The 14,361-nt window shown below is 40.7% G+C and overlaps 1 protein-coding gene across 2 annotated transcripts in view; it reads right to left on the bottom strand.

Annotated features, from left to right (window-relative positions):
* Positions 1-14,361, bottom strand: part of kaznb (kazrin, periplakin interacting protein b) — a 464,418-nt gene that overhangs the window by 347,270 nt on the left and 102,787 nt on the right. The window lies entirely within an intron of this gene.

Raw genomic sequence — 14,361 nt, 5'->3', positions numbered from 1 at the left:
TGGAGAGGGACACAACAACACAGCATTACACACTCCACACTACTTTCTCACAACTGGACTTGTTGCATAGGTGGTGTCCTATCATGGTACCATGCTGGAATTCACAGAGTTCCTGAGATTGACCCATTCTTTCACAAATGTTTGTGGCCATAGAAGTGAGAGGTAAACATACATTTAATGATTTGGATGGGTGAGTGGATACTTTTAATCAAAAATGGTACAAAAAGACAAAAGGAGGATACAAAATGGAGTTTCTAATAAATTAACCAGATGTGTGTACATCAATCAGCCATCACAAATAATAGCCATCTTTGCACCAAAGGCTTTGAAATGGATCCAAAACAACATGGTCTATATGTAGCTCGCATTAGAGAATAGAACGGCTTATTAACCAGACTGTTTTACACATTCACTCTGAGCTGCTGTGTGTTTCTAATGTGTTTTAATGACCAGCTTCACTGAGGCAGTGGAGCAGTGATAATGATGTAATAATTTGTATCAAATCTATAAAGGATGAACCAAGGCTGTTTTAGGGCAGATATACATGGCTATCAATCAGCAAAGATGCACAGATTGGTAACATGGAAAACCATAAAGATATTTTTGCAATCTGCAGTGGTTTTCTACACAGTGGTAATTGTCTTGCGTGAAACCAGTCAATGATCTGTCATTACTGCTGGGTTTTGTTGGAGGTCTGTGTGTGTGTGTGTGTGTGTGTGCCCTCAGCTGGTGTGTGTCTGGCTTGGGTAGTTCATTGAACGCCATGCTGCCTTCCCTCCAGATGATTTTCTTCATTGGCATGCAGCTGGCCCCGCTCTAATCCGGTCCCCACAGGCCCCTGCACACTTTCATTTATCATTAATCCCACTCACTTAGCCCACTCTGCCATGATTATTGTAGGTCCATTACAGGCCACAGTAGAAATACTGCATTCATACCCCTTTGAATGCATTTATTCACACACTCTTGGCTCTTGGCTTGTTTCAATCAATGGACACATCAACATGTCCAAGCAAAAGATGCGTTACGCTGCAGAGAGAGAGAGAGAGAGAGAGAGAAACAGACAAGAAGAGAGAGCGGGAGAGAGAGAGAGAGAGAGAGAGAGAGAGTGAGGGAGAGAGAGAAATTGACAGAAAGAGAGAGGTTGAGAGAGAGAGTGAGGGAGAAAGAAACAGACAGGAAGAGACAGAGAGAGAGAGAGAGAGAGAGAGAGAGAAACCAACAGAAAGATAGAGAGGGCGAGAGAGAGAGGGAGAGAGAGAGAGTGAGGGAGAGAGAGAAACAGACAGGAAGAGAGAGGGTGAGAGAGAGTGAGGGAGAAAGAGAAACAGACAGGAAGAGAGAGAGAGAGAGAGAGAGAGAGAGAGAGAAACCGACAGAAAGATAGAGAGAGAGAGAGAGAGAGAGAGAGAGAGAGAGAGAGAGAGAGAGAAACTTTATTTTTTCCACTTAGTTCAGCTGTTCTCATCATCTTTCACCAGGTTGAGAGGAGGTCCAGTAAATGACCTGCACTTCCACGCAGCTGCCAATCAGGGAGGCACTGAGGGGCTTAGTGCATCATGGGAAATGCAGTCTTTGGTGGGGAGAAGCTTTTATGGAGCTGTCAGCCCTTCTGCAGTCTGTGAGATTAATGCACAGATACACACTCACCACATCCAGGCTTACCTTCAGCAGCTGTCAGTGCAGCATAATTCATGGCTTGATGTAAAATGGTCACACTGAACACAGCACCAAAAAGTTAATTAACTCTGGCAGATGTGGCTCGGCCGCCTACGAGATGTGGAAGAGGAAAACAGAGGAAGCGAGGCATGAAAAAGCCTTGCTCATGCTCTCAACCCCACTGAGGTATCACCTAAAAATCTGCTTACAGCATCGCAGGGGTCATTTAAGACCCTGAAATACACCCTGCCAAAAAAGATACAGCTCCCATAGCTAGAGCATCTTCTAACTGGGATTGTTTTTTTGTATTTTCAAGCTGAGATTTTTCCTGACACATGATAGGATATACCAGAATCAGTCTACAGGAAATCTCACAGTGCTGACCAAGGCATAAAACAATGCTGGAACACTGTCGCATCATTTCCTTATTGTCCTCATTGTTGAAAGAAAAATTCTGGCTGTTTCCTTTAGGGTGAATCCAGTTTCCATCCACAAAATAGGTCTGAAGTCTCATTACAAAAACTACTATAATATATACACCTAGGAACATATGGCTATTTTTATATTAAAAAATATTTATTTTATTTAACTCGAGTGGAGGCTTCTGAGTATCATCATTCCTCTCACATTCATTCATTGTCTATAACCGCTTATCCAATTCAGGGTTGTGGTGGGTCCGGAGTCTACCTGGAATCATTGGACGCAAGGCAGGGAAACACCCTGGAAGGGGCGCCAGTCCTTCGCAGGGTGACACACACTCACACATTCACTCACACCTAGGGACACTTTTGAGTCAGCAATCCACCTACCAACGTCTGTTTTTTGGACCATGGGAGGAAACTGGATCACCCGGAGGAAACCCACACAGACACGGGAAGAACATGCCAAAGTCACCCGGAGAAGGACTTGAACCGTACAGGAGCTGGCGGCGCGCGCGTCAACACGTGTGCAGCGGCCGCTCCGGAACCAAGCGGGATTTTGTTTGTTTAAAAAACGTTTTTTTAATTTTATTTATAATATATGGACGCAGGAAAACCTGCAGTACGTGCAAATCACCGCCAGACACTGCTTCAATATCGCAAACAGGAAATATACAGTATCAGCGATGACCTCCAGGAGACGCTGCGGAACCTCCGCTTGCTTCGGAGGCCTAGCCCTGAAGCCTCGACGTTTCCTGATGCCGACGGCCGGGGAAGGAGACGACGCAAGCGGCGTGAGAGGAGACAGAAGCGCGGCAAGCGAGGGGGGATCCATGCTAGGCTAAGAGCTAACGCGAGCCGGCAAGCTATCCCTTCTCTCTTTCTCTCCAATGTCTGCTCGCTGGATAATAAACTGGACTATATCAAACTTTAGCGAACTACAGGGCGAGAATACAGAGACTGCTGTGTTTTTACGGAGACATGGCTCAGCAACAGTATTCCCGACGCCGCCATTCAGCTAGATGGGCTAGCCGCATTTTGAGCCGACAGAGACCCAGCGCTATGCGGTAAGACTCGCGGTGGTGGTTTATGTGTCTATATCAAGACTGAATGGTGTAAGAACTCTGTGCTGGTCTCTGCTTATTGTTCACCGTTAGTGGAGTTTGTGGCTTTTTATTTACCTCGAGAATTCTCTGTTGTTTACTTAATCGCAACCTATATCCCTCCCGATGCAAACACAAAACAAGCGCTGTGGGAATTATACGAAGCCATAAGTGACTTCCAAAACACACACCCGAATGGACTGTTTATTGTTGCTGGAGATTTTAATCATGCAAATCTCAAGAAAGTGTTCCCTAAATTCCACCAGTATGTGAACTTTGCTACGAGAGGAGCGAACACGCTGGATCTTGTTTACACAAACGTTCCAGACGCGTACAGGGCAAAGCCCCGCCCCCACCTCGGACACTCAGATCACATGTCTGTTGTGCTAATTCCTGCATACAGACCCATCATCAGGCGATCGAAACTTGTCCTGAAAGAGGTGAAAATCTGGCCATCAGAAGCAATCTCTACTCTTCAGGACTGTTTCGAGTGCACTGACTGGGACATGTTTAGAGAGGCTGCAACTTACAGCAACACAATCAACCTGGAGGAGTACGCATCATCAGTGAACAGCTACATAGAGAAGTGCATCGATGATGTGACCATCTCCAAGACCATCACCATCCGCTCCAACCAGAAGCCGTGGTTGAATGCAGAGCGTTCGCTGCTGAAGGCTAGAGACGTTGCTTTCAAATCAGGCGATAAGGCGGCCCTGAGAACAGCGAGGGCCAAACTCTCCAGAGCTATCAGAGAGGCAAAGCGTGCACACGGCCAGATTATTCACAGCCACTTCCAGAGCAGTAGCAGCTACAAGACTACACCACCTGCTGTGACGGAGATGCTTCCCTACCAGACGTGCTGAACCATTTCTACACACGGTTTGAGGCACAGAACAACGTAACGGCGAGAAAGTTCACCCCTTCTCCCAGCGACCAGGCGCTGTCTTTTACTGCAGCCGACATGAGGAAAACTCTATGCAGAGTCGACCCGCGGAAAGCTGCTGGACCAGACAACATTCCTGGCAGAGTGCTCAGCTTGCTAATGTCTTCACTGATATCTTCAACATCTCTCTTAGCAGCGCCGTTGTTCCAACATGCTTCAAGAACACCACCATCATCCCGGTGCCTAAGAATTCTTCTGTGTCCTGCCTCAATGAGTATCGTCCCATTGCACTCACACCGGTCATCACAAAGTGCTTCGAGAGGCTCGTCATGAGGCACATCAAAACCCTACTTCCCCCCACACTGGACCCTCTACAGTTCGCGTATCGTCCTAACCGTTCAACGGACAATGCCATATCCACCACGCTGCACCTGGCACTCACCCACCTGGACAAGAAAGACACATATGCCCGAATGCTGTTCATAGACTTCAGCTCAGCATTCAACACCATCATTCGTCAGCACCTGATCGGGAAGCTGAATATACTGGGCCTTAACACTTCTCTCTGCAGCTGGATCCTGGACTTCCTGACTGGGAGACCTCAGTCAGTCCGGATCGGTAGGAACACCTCCAGCACCATCACACTGAACACTGGAGCCCCCCAGGGCTGCGTGTTCAGTCCACTACTGTTCACATTGCTGACCCATGACTGTGCAGCGATGCACAGCTCAAATCATATCATCAAGTTCGCTGATGACACGACTGTGGTGGGTCTCATCAGTAAGAACGACGAGTCAGCATACAGAGAGGAGGTGCAGCGGCTAACTGACTGGTGTGAAGTCAACAACCTGTCTCTGAACGTGGACAAAACCAAAGAGATGGTTGTAGACTTCTGTAGACAGAAAAACAAGGGGTGAGCACTCGCCGCTGAACATCGACAACTCTGCTGTGGAGATTGTCAGGAATACCAAATTCCTTGGTGTTCACCTAGCGGATGATCTCACCTGGTCCACTAACACCAGTAACATCAAAAAGAAAGCCCAGCAATGCCTCTACTTTCTGCGAAGGCTGAAGAAGGCTCATCTCCCCCCTCCAATTCTCACCACTTTCTAAACACTGTATACTGCTGAAATGACAATCAACTTCTTGAACTTGAACTTGAACTTGAACCCACAACCTCCAGGTCCCTGGAGCTGTGTGACAGAGACACTACCTGCTGCATGACCATGAAGTCTCCTCTCTCCTCTCTCTTTTAACCCAAACTTAGCACTAAACCCACAACTGTGGATTACTGGGCTTGTGCATTTTCCCCACCTCTTTTCAGAGTGGTTCTCTTAGACAAAGAGATAAATTATCTCTTTGGCCTTTTACTTAAAGGCACAAAAGAGAAGTTTAACAGAACACACACACACACACACACACACACACGGTCAACCTTAAAGTAACTGAATTCACTAGGTATATGGAGTGTCTACAAATTTTTGGACATATATTAAGGGACATACAGCTTAACATGACCATATAGTAGAAATATAAGAAACACATTTCTGAAAGAGCCAGGGCATGTATATCATTTATCCATCAGTTATTACAGCCTGGTTTGCATCAGTGGCTCTGAGATGAATATAAAATGATATGGTCTATATGTAGCTGTCATTAGGAGATAGTAGCTTATTAACCAGACTGTTTAACACATTCATTCTGAGCTGCTGTGTCTTTCTAATGTGTTTTAATGACAGAGGTAGTGGAGCAGAGATAATGATGCAATAATCTGTATCCACAATGGGTGCACTTTGAAATAGCAAAGTACAGTGAAGTGCTAAAAAGTTTCTATGATTTGCAACAACACTAAGTCTTTTTGAAATCAAACTTTCCAAATCTTTGTAACTATATTACAAGAAAAACATTCCAGATATTTGGAACATACATTACACTTCCATGGTAGCATTGATTCACTAAATCCACGCAAACTCGGTTTTCTGCCAGAAGAAGACTTTAAAACAAAAAACAGTGCTGTAGTCTTTTGAGAGAATGCCCTGCAGTTTCTAAATTTTTATTTAGAGTTTAAAATTAGGTTTTGGGTTATGAGTAGGTTTAGGCTTATGCTTAGGGTTAAGGTTACCTTTTTGTGGCAGGTTTTCACAAATTAATTAGTATATCCACAAAGGGTGAATTATATTTTGCAAATATTGTCCAAGTCTTTGGAGTGGTCTCTATCACTGTAAATTCACATTAAGACCAGGTTGACAAAGACATGTCTTTTTTTTCCTCTCCAGGTTTTTTTAAATGTTCCTACAAACACTTAGTCAACAATCTCACCCATCAATAAGTCAACCCTGGACACACACAGTGCTACCAGCCTCAGGAGGATGGGTGTGAACATGTGTAGCTAATGCTTCCCTTTTTTCAAACTGCTGCTTATACAACACCACTGATTAGCTTAACTTGCCAGTGGAGAATGCAAACTGTACAGATCTGTGACATGAGTTGACAGACACTGGATTGATCCATGAGCTGACACATGGGAGGAAAGGGGATCATTCAACCAGCATGAAAATCCACACAGACTGAGGCATAATAAATGTTTGAACCAACAATTTCTTGATAACAGGGAATACACTTAGACTGCTGCACCACTTTGGAGCACCAAAGAACAAATTTTTAAAAGTTTAGAAGTTTCACTACATTCCATAAGTTTGGAATCGATGTGTTCCTGTAAAATTCTGAACAATTGTTGTCTTTCTGATAGGTTTTCTTGTTGACCTCACCATGTGTTTGTGCTTTGTTCTGGTTTTGTTTCTTTGCTTCACACCTACTTTGCATTGTTCTTGATGTGCCCTGGTATTGGTCAGTTGCCATGGTTTCTGACAGTTCCCAGATGTTTCTTTTTCATCTTCACTGTGGGTATGTGTCTTGTCCCTTGCATGGTGTTATGTGACTGTGTGAATTTGTTAGTGTCTGGGATAGTATCTATATTTTTTAGCCCCAAGTCCTTGCCTTAGTGATTTGTTTGTCTTTGCCTTTTACTTCATATTTGTATAAATCCCTTGGTTCTTTGTTTTATGACCTTTAATTATAAATTAATGATAGTACCCCATGCTATATTTATAGAATATTTTACTAGTATTTTACATCCGGGATACTAGGGAGTGACCTCAAACACCACTAATTTGATTATTCACATATTCACATTGATTATTCACACATCAGCTATTATGTAGAGAGGAGACGGGGGAATGAATGAACCAGTGTAGCAGATTAAGCCTGGACATCAGGGTAACACACCTGTTCTTACTGTGGAAATGCTCAGGGATCTTTTATGACCTCAGAGAGTCAGGATGTCTCATCTGAAGAACAGCCACATTTATTCAGTACAGCATCCCCATCGCTGCCCTCTAGCATTTTAAACCCACAGAAATCAAAGGGAGACTGCCCCTTTGGTCCCCACCAGCACCACCTTCAGTTTCTCTCCAGGATTTACAAGGAGGTCTCCCATCCTAGCACTGAGTTAGGCCTAAACCTGTTTAACCTGTGCAGATTTGATAACATAACACGTTATTGTTATTGTTATTGTTATTATTATTTTTATATTATTTTCAAATATGTTTAATTTTTAAAAACATGTGAGCAGAAGATGTGTATTAAAACACGTAGTGTGTCCTCTGTCGGAGAACGCAACTTATTTTACATTTAAAAACACCCACACGTCACAATTAATGGTAATAACATTATAAAAAACATTTATACTAGTTATTTAAAATTGCATGACAGAGAATGTTGAATAAGTGGATTTAATAGAACTTTTTATAATAGAACTTTATCAAAACTTGGCGAAGAACATTTCATCTGAAGATAAAATTATTAAAGAATGATCTATTGTTTCAGAGAAAACTATGTTAGACAGATCTTTCAGAGTGGTGTGTGTGTGTGTGTGTGTAAATGCTTAAAGATGTATAACACAATCCTAAAAACACTGACCAGATCCCACACAACATATCTTATTTATTCCATAATTATTTCAAAATATTATCAAACTTCATACAAAACAATTACAGACTTATACAATTCACAGCATAAACACACACACACTACATAAAATAGGGTGTTGTTTCCTCTTAACTAAGTCATTCTAATTCTTTCAAAGCTACACAGTGTAGCTTTAGTGATTTTCTAGGTAATGTCATTGTTGCACAGCTGTACACTCCTAGGGTTTGGGTGATTGGGTGAGTTTGGTTTGTTCTCCCTGTGTCCCCGTGGGTTTTCTCCAGGTGCTCAGCTTTCCTCAAAAAAGAAATAAATAAATAAAGGTCTGCACCCAGTAATTTGGAGTACGCTACAGACTCCATGACCATGAACTGGAAACCATGAACCATGAACTATGGTTTTCATTATGGTATAAACATGGCCGCCCCCATTTGGTGTATGAAACATAAACAGGTTCATTAGCCGGGCCTACAAAGCTGTTTGATTATTAATCTTATGTTAGTTTCACTTCTTAAGAAAAAGATTTTGGAGATAAAAATGATTCTAAATTGTATGTATGGTTATTTAGAAACAGCGTCTTTAATAAGGAACCTATAAAAAACCTTCTTTTTAACAGTGGAATAATCTGTAAACTATTGGACAGAGCCTAGATTTGAGATCACGTCTCAGGAAACAGCACAGGAGGGAATCATTTCCTTAGAGGGCAATTAACACAGCGACAATCTGCATACAATCAAATTAATGGCAAGCACCAATTTAGTTACAACAGCACTCAACACTGCAGGCTTAAGACAATTCACTTCAAGAGTAATTCTTAACCCTCACAAGGTACAGTTCTCACCAGCTACATGTTGTGAGTTTATAGAAATTACTGCTCACTCAAAGCTAATTGAAACAAGTGGAGAAAGTCTGTGGAAACTGTAGATTTGAAACTTTCACCTGCACTTAGTTATTTATATTCACATGAAATGAACAAACTGAAATCATCCACCCATTTGTCTGTTACTCTGTGTCTCTGTGTCCTGTGCTAGATTAACATTGATTTTATATTACTACTTACTTACTTTCTCCCAATCTAACATATCACTTAAAAATGCTTTTACAGTCTTGGAGCATTAGGGAATCACCTCAGCCACAACAGAATGTGTAGTATCCGTTTGGATGATGTGACAGCAGGCAAATCTGCGCCTGTACACTCATCACACATCAGCTATTTTGATAGAGAGGCAACAGTGCGTAGATGGAATAACATCCCTGGTCAGCACACCAATCCATCACACTCACCCAGCCACTCTCACACTCACAAATGTGGTAATTTCACACAGCCAGTCAGCCCAGGAAGATTGTTTTGTATTGTGAGAGGGAAAAGTAGCGCCCAGAGGAAAGCCATGCAGACACAGGGAGAACACATCTCATTACACACAGATAGTGACACAAATTGAACTTTTCTACTGCATATGACCTACACTACTCAACTCTACTCTACTCACTTTTTAGTACCTGGTACCTGGTAGGTTTTCCACTCCAACTTCACCCCCCAAAATGTAGCCGGTGATGTCACAAAACACCTTTTCTAACTGTTAACTGTTCTCTGTTAACTGTTGTTTACTCCTTATGTTATGATGCTACATGTTGTTTTTGAATTTTGTGACTGAACACTGCTAAGCTGCACACCAATTCAAACATATCAGTATAATATCAGATTATTTGTTGGCCACCAATCTAAAGAAAGTTTGAACCTCTATAAAAGACCACAATGTAATTTTATGAGCTGGCATTGTGAAAAGGCAAATTTGGGCTGTAATTTTCACATCGCTAACTGTGCTGGCGTCTGCATTTTGTCATATCAAGTGACCAATTTCTCTGGCCAATCAGAGTTTTGCAAGGTTTGCACATTATAGTTTAGCCCACACTCGGTTCACTTGGTAGTGAAAGCACCAGGCTGCATAAAAGAGCAGAAAGCAAGGATCATACAGAAGAATGGTGTAACATCTCAGGGTTATGGGAAACCTGAGATGTTACACCATTCTTCTGTATGTTACATTCAGTTAATAAAGGGATTTTTGCCTTAAACTGTGCATATATCTATAGCATGTGTGCTTATTTTGATTATATTTGAGTATATAAACAAGTCTCTTTGTCAGGAGCGAGGGGCGGATAGAAGGAGGGCGGACGCACTCGCTAAAACACAGTTTTTTAATAAAGGGAGATAACAAAACAAAGAACGAAAACATACAGGGAAACAAGGCAGGCTAAATTAAACAAGGGAAACTAAACAGGGCAAACCGGACTGACAGACTAAAGAGTTCACAAAATAACGATAGGAAAGGAAACTGCGACATGAAACAACGACTAAGAAAACAAACACGGAGAAACTGGAGACAGACGGACAGACCAGGAAACACGACCGACTAGACATAGGATAAATGTGAAATGAGAATGTGAAATGAACGAGAAACCACAAACGAGAAACACTACGAAGAAACGTGAGCGTGAAACAAACACAATGAAATCATGAACCAAACAAAGAAACAAACCAAGCAACGAGAACGAACAAACAAACTCAAACTCAAACTCAAAATGACCGATACCAGGAAGTGAGGGAAGAGGGCTTAAATACATGAACTAACTAGACACACCTGACACATAACGAGGACAATTACTAAGAGGCGGAACAAGAGGTGGAGCGAGTGAACATAAACAAAGGCATGTGAGGAGAAGGAAAACAACGAACAGAGCCACATAGAAAGGAGAAAACAAACCAGAAAGTGTCAAGGTGTGACACTCTTGAATGTCATTTAAATAGATAGCTTCAGTTTTGTAGTTTGTTATGAACAGAAAATCATACACTGTCAGGAACTGACAATCTAAACTGTTTGTTTATAGTTTATTTATAACTTTTGTTTAGGAGCAAACTTTGAATGGAAAAGAATAAGATTTTCTGGTATTTGACCACAAAGTCATTTGTTGGTTGTCTGATTATAGTATCTGTTTACATATTAAAGCAGAGAGAGAGAGACAAGGCCAAGCATACCAGAACAAGTTTTTTTTGTTTTGTTTGTGTTTTGTTTTTTTAGCTATCTATTCACACTGGGGCTTCATAAACACAATAGACAAATTTCAGGTACACAAAGAGACTTTAAAGCTAGCAAATAATGAGAAAATATATTCTGAAGTTTATAAAAGTTTTTTTTTTTAATCACAATCATGATTATCACCTTTAAGCAGCAGAATCCATTAATAATACAAGGTGTCTACTAATGTTTGGAAATATAGTGTAAATTTACAAACAATTACTTACATTTTTTCCTTTACCTAGTTATTTACTGTGCAGAAAAACATTTAATAACAACTGTACTTCTAAGGGCAGTTAAGCTAAGGGACTTAGCGTGTGTATAAACAGGAAGCATGCCCTCAGCCACAGATCCCAGCTGTGTTTGGGCACTGAGGGCAAAAACAGCTCCCATACAAAGTCACTCAGAGTCCATGAGGAAGGTCCCAAGGTCAAAGCCAGTGTGGATAGACTACTGACCGCCAAGGTCACTCACATTAAACAGAGCTGTGTTAGTTTATGTGCATGGCGCCCAGTAGTGTGGTCAGCAACAGATTTACAGCCATCCACCAAGATACTGACTGCCTCTCAAGAGTGAAACGGCCACTTAATAAAATATTTATGATACTAATTTGATTAATGGGTTCTGATTTTGCCATCAGCATTTACAAGTCATGGTCCTGAACAGGATGACATAAAACCTGGATATAGAAAACTGAGCCATGGAACCAATACTAGTGGGACATATTGTCTCTGTCGTAACTATAACCTTGCACACATCTAATGGCAACATAACAGGACAGGAAAAATGTCCTCAATTTAATTTATGAGATTTAAATTTTATTAGAACTTATTTTAGACCTTTCTAATGGGCAATTTATCCTTTTATGTTCACACAGTGTGAAGGCCAGCTGGCATTTTCTATTTCTAAAAATGTAGTTATGAGCTTTTGATCACCATATGATTCCCTCTTTGCTCCACTTTATATTCAAATCAAAAACTGGTTTCAATAAAGGTTATTGCATTTTATGTATAATTTTATCACAATCTATATTTTTAATGGACGAGACCAATGCAAGGGCCTCTTTCATGTGAAAACTGATTTGAACAAGGCAATAATGAAGCTAAATTAGAAATATATCTCCAGATGAACTTGTCCCGTTTAAGATGCAAAAACATTGTACATTTAGATATCTGGAGACCAGAAATACAAGGTGTGTGTGTGTGTGTGTGTATCAGTATCTAAGCTGTAGTGTTATGTTATTGTCACTAAATACAAACAGTGTAAATGTACCTTTAAAAGATACAGCAGTGGTGTTAAAATTTGGTTGTGTTCTTTAAAAGGTACATTATATTCTCTTCTTCAGAAAGAGAGGTGAATATTTGTTAGCTTTCATTATAGAACACTATAAAATATAAGTACATCTTGGGGATAAAATGAGATGTATGATAAAACCACAACTTTAAAATCCACAATAATTGTACAATATGGTACTTATTAGTCCTAACTAAGGACACAAAACATAAAGATATAGCAGATACCCTTGAGGATACCACCACTGTGGCAGCCAACAGGTACAGTGACAGTTTTTCTGAAGACTATGACTGCAATGGGAGCCTGGTGGAGCACTGAAGCTCAGTATGTAAGATATTATAAAACAATATATATATATATATAAAATCAATGTTAATCTAGCACAGGACACAGAGACACAGAGTAACAGACAAATGGGTGGATGATTTCAGCTTGTTCATTTCATGTGAATATAAATAACAACATTTATTCATTCATTCATTCATTCATTCATTGTCTGTAATCACTTATCCAGTTCATGGTCGTGGTATAAATAACATCCATAGGAAAAAGGGCATTTTATGGAAACATTAGTACATTTTACTATTTAATAAGTGCCCTTACTTTTGCAATTTAGCAAATGATCATTAACACAACTGTATGTTTTTGCTAATATATTGTTAATGATTTCATTAGAACATTATACTTGTAAAGTAACACAAAAACAAAACATCTAAGTTCGGGGCAGCCATGGCCTTGAGGCTAGAGAAGCGAGCTTAAGGCCGGAGGTTGTGTGTGTGTTCACTGCCCCTAGTGTGTGTGAAGAGTTGCTCATTAGTGTGTGTTTGTGCTCACTGCCACAGATGAGTCAAATGCAGAGAAGTCATTTCCCCAAGGGATCAATAAATGTGTTTTTTCTTTCTTCTCCTTCTTCTTAAAAAAAACTGCCAGGAACAATTGTAGAATCTTAAGGGTTTTCACCCCATTTAAAGGTATTAGCATTTTTAAAAGTAATTTAAAATTGTACTCTGTTTTATGTTTGTTTTTGTTTTTTGTAAATGCCAGCATTTCCCAAAATACCATGCATTATAATGTCTGGGATTTATTTGGGGATTACACGTAGCTGTAATGCATAACTGCAATGAAAAAAGAAGAATAGATAGAAAATTATGATGTGGATTTGTCACAGCAGAACAGAATATAACCTTGTTACAGAACATATGTGCATTCTGTGAATAAGTGTGTGTTGCTTTACTGTCAGATCAATGAAGATGATAGTAGGAAAAAGCACCCTGCTGATAGAGAGTGTGAGAGACAGAATAGAGAGAGTGAGAGAAAGAAGGCGAGTGGGTAAGGAAGAAGGAAAGCAAGAGGCAGAATGAGTCAAGAGAGCAGAAAGGAGAGTAAAAGAAAGGAGTACATGAGAGAGAATAAAGAAAGGAGAGAGAGAGATTCCTTAATGAAATGATATGCAGATTTTTCAGTAGAGTCCTTGCATTGTTTAATATTCTAAATGCTCACTCCTGATCTTAATTCTTGCTGATATTTGGCATTATTCTGTGCTTAAAGCTATGCACAACATAATGCATGTGTGTTGATTTTCTTCAAATCCCTGACTGCATGTTTCCACTTTGTCTGACATTGTATGTAAGATTTTCTGCATTGGGGCATGTTATTGTAATAGGTTGCCACTGTTGAACTAAGTCATTTCATGAAATTGCTTCTGTCCTATATATTCCACAGTCAACTGTGAGTGGTTTTATTGAACATGTGAATGTTTAGAGTTTAGGAACCACTGCAACTCAGCCACAAAGTTTCAGAGAGAGATCACGAGTGCTGAGGCGCACAATGCCTAAATATCACCACCACTCTACTGACTCAGTAACTGTAGAATTCCAGACCTCTTCTGGCATTAACATCAACATCAAAATTGTGCACCTGGAGCTTCATGGCATGGGTTTCCAAGC

The sequence above is a fragment of the Hoplias malabaricus genome, chromosome 5, assembly GCF_029633855.1.
Source record: "Hoplias malabaricus isolate fHopMal1 chromosome 5, fHopMal1.hap1, whole genome shotgun sequence".
Taxonomy (NCBI): Eukaryota; Metazoa; Chordata; class Actinopteri; order Characiformes; family Erythrinidae; genus Hoplias; species Hoplias malabaricus.
This window is presented reverse-complemented; position numbering and strand designations above follow the sequence as displayed.